Raw genomic sequence first — 17319 nt, 5'->3', positions numbered from 1 at the left:
CAGACCCACCACAGCTGCCAGGGAACTGCCGTTGCCTGGCGATGTTGCAGTGGTCAGGATGCAGTAATATGTTTGGCGGGACCACCGTGGTCCCGCCAAGCATATTACAAGCTTCCTCTTTATCACGGTTTTCATGACTGTTCCACCGCCATGAAAACTGTGGCGGAGAGGAATCAAAGGGGGCCCTACATGGTCTCCTGTTGCCTCACACCCTGTGGATGCACACAGAGGGGGACAACATGTGCCCCCGTGTGCATGCACACCAGCTCCTGCGTGCCAGGAACGCATGGATTTTATGGTCCATGTCATGCAGGAGTTGTTTCTGGCATTTCCATTGCAATGCTAATTTTCAGGGCACACGCCATGGGAACATTACAAGCAAAGCCTGTCAGACAGAAGGAAACTTCTAGTCTGATGGGCACACTAACCACAGCTGTGACGGTGCGGAGGTGTGGCGGACCCGGCGCCGCATCCCCCAAAGTCGTATTCAGGCCCCAAATGCATTTCAGCTGGGTCATATGGGGCATGCCAATGGGATTTATACATACTCGACTATTTACCAACGGCAGAAAATAGTTTTCTTTGTAGATTACTGATGACCCCTCTGGGGGTTGCCACTTCAGTTTGCCATGAAGAAGTAGATCTTGGGGACCTAAAAGATAAAGTTGGGCCTTGCCCCGCTTTTATTATGGATTAATCCAGAGGCTCATTTGGTTAGATCCTGTATCCTGGATTGTCTTTCTCTAGACGGGTTGCAAGTATTCCATGGGTTACATATTTGAAACAAACATTTGATGCCATTGGAATGAAAGAGATGTTTGATAATCCTCTTCAAATTACCACTAAAAGTAAGGATGTGTTAAAACACAGTTTCTTAACTACTGTTCGGACATAAGATTATGGAAAGCGCACTCTTTGGTTTCTCTGAAAGATATTTTGAGATCTAGACCACAGATCACTTGGAACCCTATTGTGTCTGGGTGGTGAATCCCATCCACCTAAGTTACCTTACTCTCTTCAGGCTGTGCATGATATATTTTAAGGTTGCTTCCCCTCTACAGTGTTTTCCAGACACATGTTTTACCTCCGTGTAGTTGCGATCAAGTATCCGCAAAAGCACACGCCACTTTATATTGTTTTGCCCTCTATATATTCTTTTTAGGCAGTATTTTTTTAAAGAAGTCTAAACTGAGAACTCATAAAGAAGGCTTTATCTTCCTGCAGAAACTTTGTACCTCTAAAATTTGCTATGCCATAGTGAATTTTATTAGGAAGACTCTAGAACTAAGAACTAATATGAATTGATTTCACTATGATTGTACATATTACCCAAAACATCTGATGCTGGTGTTTCTCTGTTGATGTAGTATTTTAGTGTTTTAATGACTTTGTTTTAGACAACATTAGCCAATTCATTTTATGGTTTAGTATGGGACTCAGTTCGCATTTGATAGTGAATTTTTAGCTAATTGCAAATTATATTAAATGTATACCAATTTAAGAATTTTAAATTATATATGTTTTTATTGACTTTTATGGCCTTTTGGCCAAATAAAACTTTGTCTGATCTGATCTGAAAACCGTAAATATGGGCGTTCTGGTTACATCTTTTGTTATTTATCACAAAATGTTGGGAATGGAATGCATGGAATAGATCTGTGTGATTTGGTAATGGCTTGTGGTGCCTATTCTGCTATTATGGGAAGCAGGCACTTGAAATACAAAGTCTCACACTTCACTTTGCACAAAAGCAACCACTAGAAGATAGCAATGTTTCACCATCATGCTCATGTTAAGGGATGCAGAGTTGTAAGCTATAATTGGTGTTGCCATTACACCTACCGTGAGCCCTAACTAAATGCAGCTCTGTTGTTACAATGTGTAAGAACATTGAGTATTAGTTGAGTAGAACGTAATTCCGTCCAAGTAATACATCCAAACTCTTGTCAGGTCCAACACGCAAATTCAAGAAATTAATCTGGGCTCATTCCTCATCCCTTGCAGCCTTGGCACAGAGGAGAAAGGCTTAACTTAATTAAAAGTGTGTAAATGATAATGAAGTACCACCATTGTTAAAAAAAACAATAGCACAATGAACAACACAACCAATTTAAAAAATAGAGAAGAATATAATTATAAAAATGGCACAAAAATATAAAAATTCCAAAAAGGGCAACCGGGAAATTAGTTTATAAACATTTATGTCACAAAGTGCTAAGAAAAAACACCAATTAGATGACATTGTTCATGGCTGACCTGGAACTAGGCGCAAATTTCAGGCTAACTGTGATGATGCAGAGGTCAGATACATTAAGCAGGTCATCCTTGTCAAAGACTTTCCCCTCTGACTTTTCCACTGAAATGTAAGGAAAAATCCTTCAGCCGGACAAGGCTGCAGACTGTGCCTGATGAAGTCCTCTTGTAGTCGGATAACATGTTGGTTCTGGTGGGAAAAACTCCAAGCGGGAAATTGTAATTTTCCACCCATTGAAGTCCTCTTGTCAGTTGAATACTTTTCAGGCCTTCACATGGACAAGATTTGTAATTTCTGACTTGATTTAGACTCAGGTGGATGGACTCCCATCCGTCAGAGTGACAAAGCACTTAATCGCCCCCAAGCTGGCATACTTTACCTTACCAAAAGAATAATATTGTAAAAGTAAGGTACCCAATAAAGCATATTTTTCTTCTAGATTGTAGTACCCTTAGATTTTGTCTGAATAACGTTTCTCTGTCATCATATAGCTTAAAAATTCTACTGCACCACAGAACGATGGTCCACCGTCACTGGATCTGTGTGAGACACTATGTGCCTGATTCACAAAGGTAAACGTACACCTTTTTGTGTAAATTTACTATATTTCGATATTCACAAACTATGTGCAGAGTTTTACAATCAACAGTTGGCTAGATAAATGCACTCCTGGGTGTAAGTAGTATATCAATCTAAAGAAGGTAGGTGGTACAAATTGGTTAATCCTCCTGAGTATGAGGATAAGATAAAGTTCAAAAGCTCTGTCCTTACGTCATGAGGGGCGTCTCCAAGTTGCACTTTAGAAGAATAAGTAAATAAATTAATCACTTCTTGGTAAACTTTTCTCAATTAACTTTATTGAGTTTACTAATTGTTCTTTGGTGATATCATTCGTTATTCATTCATAACGGTAATTCTCATTTACGGGGAATGGCCGTCCAAGCTACTTCTATTTTCAGCACGGCTATCTCCACTGTATTTAGTACATCGCTGAACAGCATGTTTACGCAGTGTTGAAATGTACCCTGACGAAGGGCACATTGCCCGAAATGCATTGGGCATATGTGAAATTTAACCACAATGAGAATTACCGTTATGAATGAATAACGAATGATATCACCAAAGAACAATTAATAAGCTCAATAAAGTTTATGGAGAACATTTTACCAAGAAATGATTCATTTAATTACTTATTCTTCTCAAGTGCAAGTTGTAGATGCCCCTCACGTCGTGAGGACAGCGCTTTCAGAGTTTTACAATGCCACACTCCCTATACTTATGTGTGTGGAGTTCTCCACACCCACTACGGACTCTCATGGTGCGGATAACTCTGCACATATGTTTAGGGAATGCGGGTGGTAAAACTTCACATCGCAGTTTGTAAATACCAAAAAGTTGCAAAGTACACAAAAGTGTAAGTTTACCTTTGTGAAACTGGCCTATGACGCTACACTAAAGGAACTTCCCCCACTGGAAACAGCACACCTCATTGAAAATGCTATAAATTGTATTGTACACAAAGCTATTTTCACAAATAAGGACAGTACTTCTTGTAAAATAACTCATTCTGTATAGGTCTTTTAGGCTTCTCCCCCAGGAACACAAATTCTCTTACAAGGTCCCACAGCCAGACAGACCTTTTCCGTTGTCCCTGGTAAATTCTGGAACGCTCTGACCTTGTACTTAAGAGACCAGCCATCATTATCTGTTTTCTTTAAAAATTCAAGACCTTTCTTTTAAATGCTTAATACAGCACCTAATTTTCACCATGACAGGCACTGTTCTTCTTATCTAAGCAGTATATAGTGCCAAGAAACTCTACAAAATAACTATTACCATTACATTGGGACACTGCGAGCAGGGTGATCCCTGGAGTACCAGCTCTGGCAGACTACCAGGGCGCGATTCACAGAACTAACTTCAGACAAATTCCTAAACTTACTACTTTTGGTATTCACAGAAGGTAGGATTTTGTCTTAAGACAGATTTAAGACAGACTTACGACGGAATCCTAACTTATAACCGTCTTAAGTCTGTCTTATGACAAAATCCGAACTTCTGTGAATACCAAAAGAAGTAAGTTTAGGATTTTGTCTTAAGTTAGTTCTGTGGTGAACCAAGGAAGCGTGAAAGCCTTGTTACCTCCCGCAATAATATTTACCCTGGACAGTGCATGTGAGGGGGACCCTCGACTGCCAGCGCCTGCAGACCCTCACTCTGTGTCCGACAGAGTAACAGAGGTGAATCAAGGAAGGGTGGGAGCCTTGACATTAACCCTGGACACCATGGATGTAATTTCGGAGTTGCCAGGGGTCACAGTTGCAACCCCTGGCTTGTCCCTTGCGATCTCTGGCACTGCTTTTGCCACACTTGGCCTCAGATGTGGAAAAATCAGAGCTGGGAAGCTTGTGCTTATGGACTTCAGTTTGGTTTCTATCAATTTTTTGTATCACACTAATAGTGAATAATACTATATTATTCACAATTAGTACAATTGAATATATAGAATACAATTCGCTGGGATATGATTATCTATAGCACCGGAGGTAAGGAAAACATGCTTTTAAATATATGTTATGTGCGTGCTTATTGGTGAGAGTGTCTTTATGTAAGAGACAGAGGGGCAGATTTACAAGCCCCTTGCGCCACTTTTGCGTCACTTTTCCCATGTTAAAAGTGAAGCAAAAGTGGCATAAGGGGCTTGTAATTCTGCCCCAGTGTGTGTATGTACTAGCATGTGTGTTTGAATTAAAATAAAAGTCAAGTGTCGTGTTCCACTACCACAGGCCTTTTGGTGAATTGATGTCCCACCTGGACACTGCATGTGAGGAGACCCCTCAAGTGGCAGCTCCAGCAGACCATCACTCTGTGTCCGAAAGAGTAACAGAGGTGGACCAAGGAAGTGAGGGAACCTTGAAACATTCTGCCCAAGAGCAAAGGTTGCATCACTCCCTCATGCCTGCCTTATGAACTGATTACCTTTAGTGTTGTGCCCAGACTGCCCCATCTCCAGAGAGTGCCATTGACATTCCCTGAGGCCAATGACCTCTGAACTTAGCACCAGGGCCGGACTGGGAACCAAAACCGGCCCTGACAAAGTGCTCGGCCGGCCCCGCACCCCCACCCCCGGGGGATGGGGGTGCGGCCAAGCTCTTTGCCGAGGCCGGCTTTTGGCCGATTTTGTTACAGGGACGATTATGCAGCTATGCTGAAAAAATGGCCCTGTAACAAAAACGGCCCCCAGGGACCCAAAAACGGCCCCCACCCGTGCAGCGCACCGGGGGATTGCCCGGTGCCCGCTACGGCCAGTCCGGCCCTGCTTAGTACGCTGTTTGCTGCTAATACCTCAGCTATGCATCTGGAGCTCAACCGTGTGCTTCCAACTGTGGATAACCTGTAGATTCATTCAGGAGCCACAGGCACTGGATTTTTAAGACTGACAGTGATGCACATAAGGAACAGATCCTGCAATCCTGACCCATATATGTAGGAACATTAACAATGACACGAAACGGGGAGGTGGAGCTACGTGACGAGCAAGATGCCTACATCCTGCTAGAGATCACCAGCGCCGCTTGGATCTGGGGCCCGAACATTGCATGCTGAGACCAGGCGGCTGCGGTCCGGATCGGGGGTGATTCTGAGACCCCTCAGATACTGTTGGTGGGCACTCCAGTGCCCTTCCTCACCCCTTCTGGGCTGCGGATGGAGCGGGCTGCCATGTCCCAGTTAGGCCTTCTTTCTTGGATCTTCCTTTTCCTGGTGAGGGCCCGCCCATCTGGGGACGGCCACTAACGAGGCCTAGAAGAGATTGGTGGAGTGTAGCCTAGAGAGGGGATACTGTTCAGTATCAGAGGAGGTGGTGACCGGTCCGGTGAGGTCCGGTCCGGGAATCATGGTTGGGGTTCTCTTTAATAACCAGAATTGGTTTCTATCAAAATTATCCCTTTTTTGCAACATTAGGATAATCAAAGACTGGGGAAATAACCATAATGCTTTAATGTATACCTTGCAGTTTGCATGCAGCTCTAAGATGACAGTTAATAGCTCACTGTTCTTTGTTGTTAAGATTTTTGACCTATAAACTGCAAGTAACAAAAGGATCTCACTGACAAAAGCAGTAACCCACTGACCTAGTTACATTATGTGCACTTTGTTATCTGCATGGTACATGTTCTCAATTCAGTTCAAATCTTTTTTCGGATAAAAAATATCCATAAAAGCACAGATCATATCATAATAAAAGTGGAATGTAACAATCCATTAACATAGACCCAATAAAAACAAAATCATACATGACAATTAGTTTAGCAAAGAAACAAATATTTATAAAAGATCTCATAAATCAATTAAATATTATGAGCCAATTAACTATATAAAAGCAGATTCCATCAAATTCATATTGAGCCTAACCACAACATCTACTAGTAATACAGAAAAAACAGAACATCATAGGGTGCACATTGAATTTCAAGTATGCACCGACAATTTTAAAAAGGTGCCTACATGAGCAGTTAGCTCATCATCTTCTAACTTACGAATTGTTAAGTAAGCTTCCTCTAGGTGTAGAGTTCGAGGACTCTTAAAAAATCGAATCAAAAATTGATTAGTATATGGGCTATAAAATTTGCAAACAAATAAAAAGTGGAGTGTTGTCTGCCCACTCCTATCATCACATGGGCAAGGTAATTGATCCAGATTAGCAATGTACCCCAAAAGAAAACACAGTAAAAATGTAACTGTGCCAGCCCTTAAACAATAATCCTCTCTTCCAACGTCCAATTGGCTTTAAGAGCTAACTAGATGTGGTATTTGATTCGTCCACAATGGGCAGATAACTTTCTATGGACTTTTTCTGAAGCTCCCTTATGAATCTTAATTTTCTGGGGTGATCATATAAACCCGAATCACTTTTTTATTCATGCCAACAGATTCTTCCAGGTTTGTAAAAATCTGTGCATGGTTGATACTGCTCAAGCTATCCCTTACTACAGCAAGCCATGGTATTTCTTTTCCCTCATCACACATCAGGCAGTCTCTAATAATCTCTCTGGTCAGTGACGTTGCAGGGTTCTTCCAGATCGCAAGCCAAAAAAGAACAGGTCGTGCCTTTATGTAGTCTTTAACTCCTTCGACGCTCATGACGAGCTCAGCTCGTCATGAACAATGGGGATCTGAAGACTTCAGCACCGAGCGGGAATTACTATAGCAGTCAAGGTGTTAACATAGTGTAATTTTAGTTCAGCGTGGCAAATATACTGAGAGGTGGAAATCGGGGCTCCCAGTTCTTTCTTACAAAATCTATTTTCTTCAAGTTTAATACTATTGCACTTTGTGTGTCTCCATATTTTCGCGCCATATGTCGCAGTTGAAAGTGAAATGCACTGTGTTTTATAAATATTCAAGAGTGCTCGTATTATCCCTGTCTTTTTAGGCTGTGGTAAACTACTAATTGAATTAATAACTTTCGGAAACTTGTTCCTGCATTTGTGCCACATGGTGTAGCCATGAACCATTGGCGGAGAAAACAAGCCCAAGGTAGGGAGAAGTGCTGGTGCAATAAAGGTTTTGATCATGTATAGTAATAGAGTTTAAAAGATGCTTTTTTAGCCCACAAGACATAATAAATGATTTTAAAAAAATGTGTACACAGATCTAGACTACCTATAAAATCCACAAAATACCCATACTAAAATTCATAGAGCATTCGGTGTTCATCCCATTAAAACAGCATCATCAGCATACAATAAGGTGGGTACTAATTTGCCGTTAATTTTGGGGACATCCCTAGAAAGTATGATAAGAGATTTATGCATGTTGTTAATATATAAAGTAAAGAGCAGGGGGGCCAAAACACACCTCTGCCTTACACCTCTGTCAATTCTAATGTCCCCTGAAACTTCCCCACTTTTATTGATTCTTACACGAGCTCGCAGGTCCCTATTCAAGTATGCTAAAAAATGGACTAAAACCTCATCTAAGCCGTATTATAAAAGGATGGACCATAAACGGGACCTATTAACAAAATCAAAGGGCGAGGTAAGATCCATAAAAGCCAAATATACAGGGGTTTGCTGGACTACAGTATATTTCTCGATGATTAAATTGGGAGTCAAACATTGTTCGATAGTCCCCACTTTACTTCGAAATCCCAGTTGGAATAATTGTAAAATACAGTCATCCTCGGCCCATGTCCTTATTCTGTTATACAAAATCCTCCCTAGAATTTTCATTTTGTTGTCTATTAGGGAGATTGGCCTATAACAGTTAGGTTGAGATCGATCACCCTGTTTAAAAACTGGCACAATAATGGTTGTCGACCAGGTACTTGGGAGAGGGGTAATAATTAGGTTAATAAAATCATTTAATAAAAGGGGGCCCAGAACTCAGGTTTATATTTAATCAGATAAATAGGGATCCCATCGAGACCTGGAGGTTTATTACTCAAACTTTGGTTAACAGCATCTTCAACTTCCTGCAAAGATATTGCAATCGCAGGAGATCTTCAAGCTCTAAAAATGCTTCGCTCTGTGATGGCAGTGAGTACATCATCGGGAAGTGGGCTTCCCACTCCTCGCTTGTTACATTGCAGCTTATATAAGATACTGGTTGAGAGACAAATCTCATATTTTTAGCTGCGGCCCAGAAAGTTTTCCCATTATTTAAAAGGGCGGCCTCTGCTAGGGCATCCCAACGCTCCTTCATAAGCTCTTCTTTTCTCCGTGAGATGGCTTCCTCATACTTTTTCCTTAAGGATTTAGCCAAGGAAAAGTCTCTTGGGGGTTTTGATAATGCCACGCGCAGCTGTCTATTAATTGGTGGGCATTCACCAATAAACCACCTTGACCTGAATTCCACTCTCGACATTGGTTTCGATAATATGGATTTAATCCCCTCACATAATTTTGCAAAATCTCCAACTACCACCAGATTAGGATCCTGTAACGACAGACATGAATCGATGAGACTTGGATAGTCCCTAATCATCTTGGAGAAAAGATCCGTATAATTACCTCCTTGCCAATTAAATCTTAAGTTATCGGTAGAGAGTGTCAATTTCCTTGCACCACATTCATTATTATAGTTTGGTTTTGGGGCGATTCTTAGTTCTATCATAATTGGATTGTGGTCGCCATGAATGGCAGGGACAACCATAGCTTTAATTAAAAAGTCCTCGAGAGTCGGAAAAATAAAAATATATTCAATAGTGGTGGCGCTACCCCTTCCACTAAATGTTGGTTACGGGTAGTCACCATTGTAATTTACTTCAGCAATTTCCATCACATTTAACAGGTTATGTTTGTACAAGTGGCCACGGAGTTCAGAACCCCTATTACATCGATGTACCTTATTACTAGTCCTTATGGGTAGCCTAAGATCACTGGGTATTTTAGAATTAAAATCACCCCCCAGACAAATACCCACAGTGTTACCAAGCTGTACGGATGCAATAAAATTAAACAAATTGATAAAATTTATGTTAAGTACAGAATAAAAATCATTGCTATAAAAATTAATTAAACATATGTATATACCCCTTTTATATATTACCCCTTCAAATTTATCATCTTTGATATCTTACACCTTTATAGTACCTCCAGCCACAGTATTCACCCAGAATGAAAGGCCACCAGATGGGTGGCCAAACTTTGAAGTAAGGGCAAGTGTATTGTGACAGTCAAACCAATCCATATATAGGTCTTTCGTGGCCCATGTCTCCTGAAACATAAGGATATCCTGCTCCTGTACTAAATCTAGTCACTCTGGTAAAAGTACTTTAGACTCTAAACCTGCAACATACCAATTTAGTAATTTCAGGTTACAATCATTAATTAGCTTGTTAGGTAACACAGATCAATTCACCTCTATATCCATAAGGGGACTAGCTTCATCAGACAGTGCATGATCTATAGGTTCCAAAGAGCACACATCTGTATTAATCTGTAGATCAACTTTATGAAGCAGAGCATGGCGCATTAGCTCAGGGGGTACACATTTGCGTTCATTGGGGGATCTACTCCTGTGGCGTTAGTCAGTCCTGTCTATCTAAGTCAGACAAAGGTGAGAACCTGTTATGCAGGGTTGGGTAGGGAGCATTATTTGTCAGGGACCCGAGGAACTTCCTTATAAAAATAGACCAACGCCAATGTGCAAAAAAGTGTGGAATTAAAATAAAATGTTCCTGGGCCCTCAAAAGTGATCTGACCATGGGTGGACTGCGAAAGTTAATCATTACGGGTTATCTCACAGGGAAAAGCCAGGATGGGTTCCCAAGGCAAGCGCCGAGATGCCCTAGGGTAAGTCGAGCGCTATATAAGAACACACATACATACATACATACATATGCAGTCCCCCTCGATATTCTTTGGTGACATCCCCACCCACCCAACTCATCTAACCATAATGATGTTATACATGTCTGATACCTTAAACCTCCAATATTTAGACAGCCAATCCACACATTTATTTCATAGTTGAAGCCAAGTTTCCCTCTGTTCTTTCAACAAGCCTCTAGCGGTAATCCCAAGACCTCCACATTAGAATCATGGTGACCCTTTCTCATAAAATTTGAAGTGCCGTTACCTGATTTAGAGTTCTCTCTAGATAAGCTAATAGCTGGGTCAGGCAAACTAGTAGAGGGCGAATTCTGAGGGGCCCCGGATATATTCCATTTGTTAGTAGTGTGGTGCTGATTTCCCGGTGCTTCATTAGGCTTAAGTACAAAAAGATCCTTAACTTTGCTACAAGTTAAGCATGTTACACATGAATTGCCAGATGGAACACCTATAGGCGGAGCTGGTAATGGGATCAAAGAATCGGATCCTGAGCCAACATCTGGGCCAATAGGCAGCACCCCACTTCAATATCAACATTCTGAGAGCACTCCCTCTGACCACTTGTATTATTCATCACAGTTTCCAAATGATCTAAACGATCCCAGAGGGAGGTGAAGTTCCTATCTAACAAATCCTTAAACCGTGCGAAAACAGAGTCCAGGGCAGCATCTGCAGCGATATTGGGAGTAGCATCTCCGGGGAGACTCAGTGTTAGTAATGGGGGCGCGATACCAGTCTCGGTCGTTTGTACTGCCTCCGGCTGCACCGCTTGGGACCCTTTTTAAAATATTTATTTCTGAGTACCCACACCCCTCTTTCTCTTTTCCAGTGTCGCTCTCTTCTTTTCTTCACTATGGGGTTTAGAAGACCTGGCCCTTGTGGCTGTACTTGGTCTGTCTAAAGTAGCCACAATGGGTATATCCAAATTAGGTATATAAGGGTGCTGACACGAACTTTGTGACAAACTGTGGGTTCCTGGCCAGGCAGGTGGTCAGGCAGGTTTGTAATGCACCATCCAAGGTAGAGGTACCTGGTGATAAGCGTCTCTGCAAGGTAAGAGGGTCTAATGACAGTCGTCGTTCCGTCAACTCAATCTCATGACTGAGCATTGATTCTGCCCTGATAATAAAGCCATCCAAAGTCCCCACTACTCCCTTACGTGCGCTCATAATGAAGTAAAAATTTCGAGTGCTAAAGATCCTACACAACAGGAATTACAATAATCAATAGGGGCTTAGAACCATAAACACCACAGTACCTGCTGTCTGTGAAGCCTCAATCCGCTGTCCCACTAATTAGATGTTAGAGAGGGAGCCCAGTCCTGCTTCCTCCGGGCGTAGACCGGCCCGCCCTTGGCCCGGACAACACCTGGGTGCGGCCCGAGCACAGCCGCACGTGTTGCGCGCTGCAGGAGTCCTGGGCTGTTTTTATGCGCCTCCGGGCGCGTCTGCTTCCCGATGGCGCCTCCTGGCGTGAAGCCTTGTGCGGCGTGCCTGGTGGGAGACAGAGCCCCAGAAACAAAGTGCAGCGTGCGGTCAGGTCAGGCAGGTCCTAGCGGTACATGTTCTTTGCAGCAAGCACATTAACTCTTTGCCCTTACTTTTCAGGAGTCAAAGCTTCCACTTGACAAAACTCCATCACTCTCTAAGAAGAACATTATACAATGGAGTTACCATGACACTTTCATTGTTGCCAAAAATTGCTGGAGGCCAGGAAGGAGGCAGCAAGTGCTTTAAAAAACATAATATACTTGCAAACATCACTCCCCCACCCAAAGTCAGCGGCCGGTGCGATTCCACCGGTCGCACTGCCGTAGAGTCAGCCCTTCTCAAGGGTCCTGTGACCTCAGTGGCAGGTTCACTGCTGCTCTAGGGTGTGCTGTTTCTTAGGCCTGCCCGCAAGACTGGAGGTGAACTTCAGTATGGATTGTGGTGGACAGGCCTTCAAGGTTAACCCACACTTGCCTCCGCTATGGTCCACCTGCTGGTGCTAAAAGACCAGGGCTTCTATGGTCTAGCAGGGCCTTCTAAGGTCGAGCACAGGAATGTGCTTCCTCTGGAGAGTGGTATGGTGGACTGGTCACGACAGCTGAACCTGGTTCCCCAGTCCCGTATTCGTCAGCGCTGACGATAGTGCCACATCCTCTCCCCCATGAATACCATATTGCCCCACTGAGAGAAACTTGCACTGCCTTCAACTACAACCCAATTGTTCCTCGCTATAAACACCTAGATGAGACACGATTCAAAATTACGATTAATTAAGAGTAATATGCGGCCTAAAAAAAAAGTAACAACATCCCAGAAAACGCAAGCACTCATAGGGAATGCAAGATTAAGTAACAGGTGAAATGTAGCGTTAGTTTTTGCACTTATTATTCAGAAATCAGTGAGTGCTTTTGCCTGAAAAGTTAGGGACATGACTACAGGGCTCAGAAGCAACGCATTTCAATGTCCATTACTTATATCCTTACAAAACATAAGCAGTATGGTTTAAAAAGACCACATCTGTGAACACAGAGCCGCGGTGTGCGAATCAACCAGGTATTGCAGTACCTCCAGGAATGGTCCAGTACCCCACCCTGGGAAAACAATGTTGTTCAAAGAAAGGAGAGAAAATAAAAGTAGCGCTTTACTGGCAAACTCTGTAAAGTAGCGCTAATGTGTTTTGGGTGTGAATAAAATCAATCAGACCACTTTGCGACCCACTCTGTCTTGCTTTATTTCATTATTTTTCACATTTTGAAACTTTTATTTCTCTCCGTTCCAAGGCTGCATTTTGTAATGGAAAAATGTCCCAAAAAGACATTTCCAGCAAAGTGTTTTTCTTTTTTGGTCAATTTCACTGAGGAACAAATAAATCAAAGGAGAGGAAAGAAGGAGTAATGGCTACTAGGCCCAGGGAAGGGGGCCCCCACACCTAGACGTTACAGCTGGCTCCAGCGCTTCGAGGCCCAGGAAAGGCCCCCCGGGCCTTGAAGCAGTATGAGGCATTTTGCACAACACTGCTCTAGAACTGGCAGTTCTACATACATTTTAAATGCGCATTCACATCAAAGCAATCTTTGCTATGTGTGATACAAAGATTGCAAAAGCCAGTTGATCTGGTTGCTCCCTCCTCCCCTCACCCACCTCTCCTTACCTGTGTCTGGCTGGTCCTGGAAACATAGGGGCCTTCTGTCACCTAGCAACAAAATGCAGAAAGGGCGCCTTGAATGGCAGTACTTAATAGAGGCTCTGCCTCGTCCCTGACACTGAGCCAACATAATTGCTGGCCCGACTGCTGTGCCAGCCCCATTTTATTTTCTCCTCCCCTCCCACCCCCAGGAATGCCACCATGCTTGGGCTAACTGTGAAAGTGTGTTCTTTCACAGTGAAGCGGGCAACCTTTTTTTTTCAGCTGAGCGCGAGACCCTGGAGCTGCCCACACTGCCCATGCCTAGCGCCGGCCCTGGGTCCAGTGGCACCTGAACTGACCCGAGGTGCTCGGCGAAAGACGGCCCCAGTGCTGGGAAAGACTGATGTGGGTCCGCCTACACATGGACTGCCCTGAGACACGGAGGCCCGTTTAGACATCCAGCAGGGCCATCACTGTCTTTTGATGCCCTCCCCCGCACTGGACTGTGAGAGGGATGCTTCTTGAGGGTACCTGCGGCGCTGTTGATCTATCCTAACATTCTGGACAGTGGTACATGGGCGCACCCACAGAGATTACACCCACATATCGTGCACTCTTCTGCTCACTTGACCCTTCCCCATGATATTACAGATGCCACTGATGCGAATATTCGCAACCACCGGTGGCTAGCCACTGCTTTGACGGTGGCCAAACTTGGTATCCTGTATCATTGGCGCAAGCCCTCCTGTCCCACCCATTCCCAATGGCGCCTAGAACTCGACAAAGTGGCTCTTCATGAACGGTTCACCGATAAACTTAACGGCAAGCTAGACGTTTATGAGCGAGTGTGGAGAGAGTTTCCTATTTCAGCTCAAGAGATGGAGTACCTACCTACTGTAAAGTGGGTTACTGCCACTGACGTCCTCGCCACAGGGATGGTCATGGATCCCTTGCGACTCCGTGGCATGGCATTTTCCTTCTTGCTGTCTTGTTTCCCTGCTCATACTCCCCTCTCCTCGCCGCCCATCAACAACTATCACCCCTCTTTCCTTTGCCTACAGAGAACTTGCCATGAGAACTGGACCTCTCGATCAGGATGCCCACCGCGTCTGTGGGGACGGTGCGGATTGCGTAGGGCTTATGCCCCGAGTTGAGAGTGGCCAGTGGGAGTGGGAGGAGCCTCCGCGGCCAGGCTCCTCCATGGCTGACTACTTTGGACTGAAATACCTGGAAGGTGGGTGACTGCCTTCGCCATTTTCCTTTGATGTTGTCTTTGATGGTTTACAATGTTATTGTTTCTATGTGTAACAAGAGAAATAGCTATACACTGAACTCTATGCTTCAAGGGTCACTAGTGCAGTCTAGAATTCTGGGTTCTATCCTGGACTCTGTCTCTAGACCAGTCCTCCCTTGTCCTCAGGTTGGGCTTCACTTGCACTCCTGGACTGGAAATCCAGAGTAGCGACCCTGCTACCATCCAGGAGACTACCAGGGGCACCTAAATGTTCCGACAGGGCACACCTGAGGTATGATTCACCTGCGCAATCGTTGCACACATATTCTTGGGACCCCTGTTTCCTGCCCCCCATCCAGGGTTGTTTCTGTCTCCTCCCTGTATTCCTATAACGTTCAGTGTGGATGTGGAGATTGTATTGCATTTTTGTTGATTAACGATGTAAAATTAATAAATAAAACAAATAAAAAAAACAATGACAAAACCCAAGTTCTCCATATACCCTTGTTTGATATGCATGCTTAGATTGTGCTGCAAAGCATAGCAGCACCTGGATAGGCCCAATGTGGGTAGAAGGTGTTGGACCTTTTAGTGAACAATCTTTGTATTTCTTTTTAAAGTCATGGCACTCACATATCATTACAATGACAATCTTATTCGTGTCTTAATAATGTGTTTGTAGTATTTGAATTTCTACATTAACGCTTGATTGACAGACCTCCCTACCTGCTGACATTCAGGGCCTTGAACTATGGTATTCAGCTATTCAGTGAGCTTGCAGGAGGGTCTATTCCCTGGCAGGGAAAAAGGAATACTTCTTAGCAGAATTGGGGAATTCTTCCTGGAAACTCAATTTAACTGCCCTGAGCTAGTGAGTAAGGCTGTGCGGAGTTCACGGAGTTACGCTACGCGAAACACTGCGAAGTGCAAAAAAACAATGACGCGCTATGCAGAGCTCCGCAAGTGGCGGAGTGCATTAGATAAATGTCGTTCGCTGTGATTTTCAGTGCTAGGTGTTTGTCCGCACTGTGCAATCATCGGAAATGGCACCACGCACAGTGCAAGTGGGAGTTGCTTTCTTTCTGCCTCTCTTTTAAAAAAAAAAGATTTAATAAATATTTTATTGAGCAGAGCATTAGGGTCATGCTGCCTCTCAAGAGGATTTTTACTCGAGCCTGGCTTTCTCAACGGGAACCGACAGTTTCTCAACTTGAGCGGTAGCTAGTATACGCAACCTCTCGCAATGAGAAATCTGACCAGCCCGCTTTGAGAAATCTTAATTGGAGGTTGATTTTCCATGTTCCCGCTCGCCAGCTTGATGATGATGATCGCTAATGAGGAAAAATCTCGGCAGGAGGTGGATTTTCCTCGCTTGCGTTTGCCAAATTGACATTGACGAATGCAAGTGAGGAAAAAACCTCTGCAAACTCCGTGAGCGGAGCTGAGTTCACCACCCAGACTTACTACTGAGGTGAACCCAGTTCTGTAATAATGTTGTCACCAGTGGGAGGTGCAGTATTAACCCTGGCCATATGTTCCCAGCCAAGCCAATTGTATAGAGCCCCATCTGTAAATGCCATTGCTGTATTTGAATGTTTTATAACATTTTATGCACCAGAAACCTTTTACTAGTGGTATCTTCCATGGAGTAGGGTGGTACAGTCTCAGCATCCTATGTCCATGGGAATGACATGGTGTTGTCCATTAATTCAGGACTCTAACTAAGACAGTACATATGTATTGAGGACATGATGCTGGGTTGAACGGATAGTGAATTGGTACAATAACCAATTGGAAGGTTGCCTGCTGGTTGTCACCCTGAAAATGTGTGGGAAGATGACACAATAATCTGTTTCAGTGTTTTAGTTTAAATACGTTCTTTTGCAAAATACTTAAATGTTGTCGATTGTCAATCTCCTCTTCACCGCACCACCATGGTTAATGTCTCCACCCTCTGTTAAAGCTCTTATGTGTAAATAAATACATTAATGGAAGTATTGCCTGGAAGATTTCTCATGGGAATTCTGAGTCCTGGTTCAGAGTCCTCTACTTTGTGGAAACAAACAAGGACCCCCTGAAAAGGATGGACTTCCTGGGTCAGGGTAAAGCAATTTAAAGCAAGAGTAAAAACCCAGGCAAGATATAATATCTGGCAAAGAATAATACAGATAGGAAACACAACGAACTATGATATCAAAAATGATTTAATTTTAATTGCTAAGAAATGCATTAGTACATTTTTCTTGTGATAAAAAGTATTAAAAAAGGGAATTTTTCATTCAAATTGATATACAGAATTCAGGGAATCTTGGAACATTGTTTCTTCCCAGAATTTGAAGAAGAAGCTGATTTTCGTCTACGCGTTTCGACATGTACAA

General features: G+C 43.4%; 1 protein-coding gene across 1 annotated transcript in view; it reads left to right on the top strand.

Moving 5' to 3' along the window:
• LOC147678674 (beta-1,3-galactosyltransferase 5-like) overlaps positions 1–17319 on the top strand; it is a 133578-nt gene that overhangs the window by 107938 nt on the left and 8321 nt on the right. The gene's annotated exons all lie outside the window — the stretch shown is intronic.

The sequence above is a fragment of the Lissotriton vulgaris genome, chromosome 12 (assembly GCF_964263255.1).
Source record: "Lissotriton vulgaris chromosome 12, aLisVul1.2, whole genome shotgun sequence".
Lineage (NCBI taxonomy): Eukaryota > Metazoa > Chordata > Amphibia > Caudata > Salamandridae > Lissotriton > Lissotriton vulgaris.
This window is presented reverse-complemented; position numbering and strand designations above follow the sequence as displayed.